Here is a 6,000-nt window from a genome sequence, read left to right as displayed (position 1 = left end):
TTGGGTTTCATGTAAATTCATTATTGGACAAGACTACCTTACAGTTAGCCAAATTCTAGGAGAATGTGGTAAAAATCCACCACAGCTCTCAAGTATTAAGTCGAGGTTTTTGCTGTTATTAAGTTTACCATCTGCTTACTGGTGTGTGCTTGTCAGATGAGATCATTTTACCACAATAGTAATCTGGCAGTGTGGACAAACTATGATTACGACCCACAAGGCAGAACAAAAAATATCCTAAGACAAGCTTGGAATTGCAATGATTGTAAATAAACCTTTTAGGGCTTGGATTCTTTTTCCATTGACTATAGCATACACATTTCAAAGCCACTTCAGAAAGCAAAATCAAGATTTACTTTGTAGCATACGAAGACCCTTATGCAGGTGTTTACCGAGAGACTTTTGGTACCAGACGGTGAGTAACGGAGTGTTGCTCTTCTCTCCATGAGAAGAATGCCCCTATTTCCCCCCCTTTGCCACAAGGGAAATACAATAGACTAGTGTGCAAGTTCTCATGCTAAATTTGTCCTGCTCCTTGGGGAATCTTGGTGTTTCTGTACATATGCAATGAGTTATAACATAGATCCAGGTGCTACCGATACAAGGAAGTGTTTACTACTTCCTTCAGGCTGTGTTGGCTTTGATTTAGAGACTCTCTTGTTATGTAAAACCGCCAACATGCATAAGGGTATAGCAGTTAATTGCAGAAGTCTGTCTGGTCCCAAACCAGGCTGATGGGATCTTCGCAAGGGGAAGTTTCCATGATGGTGAGAGGAAAGGAAAAAATTGCATCCTCAGAACAACTGCAAGAGAAGGAAAGCCTTTGGAGAAAAGGCTCGATTTGAGGAAAGGAAATTAGGGATGGAAGTACTGGACAATATTATGAATTTCTCCAAAGAAGACACCCCGTGTCTGCTCAGAGATTTCACAGCAGCTTTCCAAAGAAAGCCCAGGTACCTCTGGAAGAAGTGCCAGTTTTTTAGTACTCTTGTAGACAAGCTCTGGCAGATTTAACTGCTGTTATTTAAAACATGGCTGTGCCAGATGTTTTCCTTGCTCGTCGGCTGGAATTTACTGCCTTATAGGAGAATGTGGCATATGCTATCATCTCAAGGCTCAGTTTTACAGTCTGGAGAAGAAAACTGCTTTTATGGGGTTTTGAGCTAACTAATGTACTATGGACACCCTGAGCTGTTACTCCCAAAGGCTGTGCAGTACAAAAGTGCACAACAATGTTCAGAGTAGGGTCACTTGGCTGTGGATTTAGCCATACTTTTAATGTGAGTTTTAGCTGATGAAATGTATACACTTACATCTCTGCTCATCATTTAGGTCTGACTTTTATACTTCACTGTGCACTTTTGTCCACTGAGTTTGAGTTTGAACAAAAATTAAGTGATTTCTGTAGCTAGCTATGTTTATGTAGAACTTAAGGATCTACGTGCTATTTAAATGGAAAACAGTATTTCAATGACTAAAAGCTTGCGTGTGTCTCTGTGTTGTGTAAGCTGTTTCTAATATGCATTTGAAGTTGTATGCTGTTTGACTTGGGATCCAAGTTTATATTAAAACATGTTCCCATGTTGCTGGAGATTTTTCTGCTTGCTGCCAAAAAAGATGTGCAACTATGGAGACTAATCAAAGCTTACTTGCATATTCCTGGCACCCGGCAAGACTGTGTATATCCTATAGAAGTCCTCGAATTTGGGGATGTTTTATTTGGGGAGTTCCATTTAGCTTGATGATGCCATTCATATCCAAATGATGCTTAAGAAGCAAGTGGTACTAGATGGTAAAAGAATATTATGGTAAATAATATTATTTTCCACACTAGTCCAAAGCCAGCACACTGTCTCTGTAGGTATGTCTGAATCACTAGCTGAAGTAAGAGCTCAAAAGACAGTTAACGCCCATGAAACTCTTTACCTATGTGTTTCCCAGCTAGTCTTTGCTGTAATCTGACTGCACATCAGCATAAGGGGATGTAATAGTATAAATCAGAGGAGCACAGTTCTTGTTCAGCAGAGAAAGTGACTATACTTTCAGCTCTGAGCATGCCCCACACTTGCAAATGAGGTGAAAAGCAGCTTGGGTTTACTCTAAAGCAATAATATTTCAGGGCTTGAACATTCCCTCTAAAAATTCCTAGAGCTCATTGCTCCAGGGACTCATGCTTTGTTTGCAATCTGAGTATAACCAATAAGGCTTTAGTCCTGGCAGGTAATGATATGTGTCTTATAATGGGGTTTTAGGAAGCTCACGTGCTGATTTCCTGGCTGCCTATGCTGTCGTGGGGAAAATCTCAGCAAAGAGAAAGGAATGCAATTGTGCAATTGGGAAGAAAAGTGGTGTTTCTTTCTTTTTCACTCCACTGTCTATGTTGTTAATTCAGCCTTTTCTACTTGTTCTACCTTCACTATAAACTCAGTTAGCAGAACTTAAACCTAAACTCCTTACAACTGAAAAAGTACTGACCTGTATTAATATATGGGACACAGAAAATTGCTGAAATGTGAAATCTGTCCAAATAGAAAATAATTTTTTGAGGAGAAAGCATGTGTGCACACGTACTGGAAAGAGGTTGTGGTAGACACCACACAGGACAAATGGGGAAATGCAAAAGCCTTCATTTTCACATACTGCAAGAAAAATATTTATTGACCTATGATCTGAGAATAAGGGCTCATTCATCATGTAGGAGCACCACAAAGGCATTTTCAGAAGTGGCAAAGCATGAAAACAGCTACTGCAACCATCAGCTGAAGAGAGAGAGCATGAACCAATGTTTCCCTCAGTTCTTTGGGGTGAGCTTGTAAATCCAAGTAGATCGTCTTGTCCCTTAATAAGTGCATAGGAAACCGAGCTGTTCTGGATGTTGACTAAGGTGTTCACTTATAATAGGTTCATTAGCAGGTACTTTTCATACTCTCCTGCCATGTCATGGGAGAAATTTGGTTTTAAATTAAATGGGTAGTAGATGTAGTTTGATTATATATGTATACACAGATATACACACACATATATATAAATATACAAATGTATCTATCTGTATATATGTATGTACACACACAAAAATATATACATGTATACATACATACAGGTACAGCGTGAAATGAATTCTGGACTTGGGCAGAGCTCCCTGCCCTACCTAAATCCTAATGGACAAAGCAACCTGTGTTGTCCTCTCCAGCACTGTCATAATCTTGCAAGATTGCTATGGAAGATAGCAATGTAGATGGGTCAGGCAGAGCTCGATGGAGATGGAACCATGCAGTTCCAGGGACTGCAGCATTTCTGTCAAATGGTGGCTCTCCCCCACTGTGTGCACGGACAATAATCTCATCTCATCACTTATGAATCCCTGAATCTCTCACTTAATGCCTCAACACAGTCTTTGCCTGTAGGATCTTTAGGATGCAAAGATGGGATAAAGTATATTTTGAAATAAAAGCAGTATACTTGTTTGAAGAATTTGTGTGAAAACTTCTTTAATCTTATTAACTTTTTTTAGATTTGAAGAAATTAGCCATGCTGCCTTCTTACCTCCTACTTTTACCAGGCAGATCCAGAGCCAGCTGAGTGCCTAATTTTGGGTAGAATTGTTGCTAAGTCTATTAACACCTGAAGAAATTCTGCTTGAGCCAAAAAAAAAAAAAAGGGGATGTCTGCATTCCAGGTAAGGTTTGTTTTTCTCCAGTTTGTTAGCACAAGGGTAGGGTTTTGTAACATAAGACATTTCCAGGCTGGAACAAAGATGGAAGAACCATCACAGGAACTGAAGATGCTCAGACTAAGCAAAGACTTCAGGAACAGTCCAGGGGACCAATATCTAGTTATTTGGGAATATATCATGATCCAAGGGAGAAACCACACCTAAAGAGTGGAGTTACAGAATGTGGTCCTGTAGCCCTGAAAGGAGGGTCACTTCTGAGGAATGGATGTGGCAAGTGGATTCTGTGCTCATTGTGGCTTTGCCTCAGTCTCCAACTCTTTGGTGCTACAGAAGACAAGTATGATCAAACCAGAAACTCTTTTTCTGAGCCCTGTGCCTACTTACCCCGTGAGATGCAAATACATGTGGACCAGGACACTAAGAGCCCAGGATAAAGTATATTTGTGGGCTACCAGCCTGCTGTAGGGATCTCAGAATCCCATACTTTCAGAAAGGGTGGTATCGGGCAGGGATGTCTGCCCCCACAGGGAGGGCTGCAGGCTCATCAGCCCTGTTAAATGTTCTGTGCAACTTTAACAGCCTCCAGGAAGAAAAGGCTACAGCTCATTTGTTGAGGCAGAGGTTTATATAACACAATATAACCAAAATATGTTCAACCAATACCAGACTGTTCAAATGACTATCAGTCAGCAGGTCCCTTGGTCAAAGGACCAAATAGCCAAAGTCTCCATGTTTGTGGGTTACTAGGAACTAAGGGACTTCTGTCTCATAGGCTTCTTCTTACTATGGTTTATTTTAAAGCTCTTACCTAAAGCTTCTTTGCTTATAACTCATACCATCACATATTTGGATACCTATGTGGATTCCTTTTAGGGGTGGAATTGCTGAAATATTTGCTAGTATGGCTAAAGATTGATTATGCATGAGATGTGGCAACCTAGTGTCTAAATTCAAGCAATAGTAAAGGGGGAAAAATTGTTTTTCCTTTCCTCATTTTATATGTTAATCATCAAATCCAATACTTACACTACTTTCTCCATTTTCGCAATATTTCCCACAACATTTTAATACAGAAATTTTAACGTCTAAAACACAAATGTAATTTCCAGTCAGACCAAAGTTTCAGCTTGCATGCAGCATGTGAGGTCAAACCCAGGAGACATGAAGACATTCAGGAGGGATAGCCCTGGAATACTCAGTCCCTGTTCTCATCCATATTTCAGCAGGTGTGCACCAGCGTGTGCCCAAGTTGCCTTCACAGATAGCTTCCAGGGGGTTTTGTGTGTGACGTTCAGCTGCTGTTTGTATCTTTTAACACAGTTGATTTTACTAAAGATGCGGGCAAATAAACCCTAGCTATTATTCCAGATTTCCTGCATGTGTTACAGATAGTAACAGAAAGCTGATTGATTAGCCTTAGCGTAATTAGGATCAGAATTGCCACAGGATTAGCAATTTTGTATCTCCAAATTCTCAAACGCAAATTCTGCTGCATTGAAAAAAAATGAAACATTGAAATTGAAAAAAAAACCCAACAACTTAGTTTTTATTTGCATGGCTTAGACTTACACATGAAAGTTCTGCCTACTTGCATTTGTACACAAATGAGCAAATATTCAGGGACAGAAAAGGATTTTGCACTTGTAAATTGTACTACTTTGAAAAAGAAAAATGTGCTTCTTGAGAAGATCCATGAGAACATGAGTTTTGTCATCAGACCCAGAGAAATAAGGTGGAAATCCTCCTGAACAAAAGTTGCCATTTGTTCACTGGTAGGTTAGTGATGTTTCATTTAGACTGAGAAATGGCTTAAAAATAAAACGAAACTTCTCAGATATGAAACTCCTTGGGTGACTGACTCAATGAAATTGGTTGAACTGGGGTGGGGGGGAAATGAGCCCATGCAGCACTGCAATTTTCATGCCACGGAGACAACACAGGGCCTCCAGTGGGAAGCACAGCTCCCCAGACATGTGTTTTCAATATCTGTACTGTATTTGGCAACCACTACTGCACAGCAGGCATTTGGGCTCTCCATTTCTTGCATACCATCATGGGCTTGGCAGATAAAAGGGGCGGTTTTGCACAGTGGCCAGTGGCCAGGGAGGTGAGCAGAAAAGTTGCCTGCAAACAACTTGCTCGGGATTAGTGCAGATCCACGTGCGCCCTATCTCTGCGGCTTCTCTTTGCAAATCCCCTCCAGGCAGAGTTTGCTCAACTAGTTGAACTGGCTCTTTCTGTCTTGTTTTTTTGGCAAACTAAGAATTTCCTTCCTGATAAAAACGGACGGCGGGTGCCCCGATTGGACGCTGTGTTGGGGAGGATGT

Source organism: Cuculus canorus, chromosome 1, assembly GCF_017976375.1.
Source record: "Cuculus canorus isolate bCucCan1 chromosome 1, bCucCan1.pri, whole genome shotgun sequence".
Lineage (NCBI taxonomy): Eukaryota > Metazoa > Chordata > Aves > Cuculiformes > Cuculidae > Cuculus > Cuculus canorus.
This window is presented reverse-complemented; position numbering follows the sequence as displayed.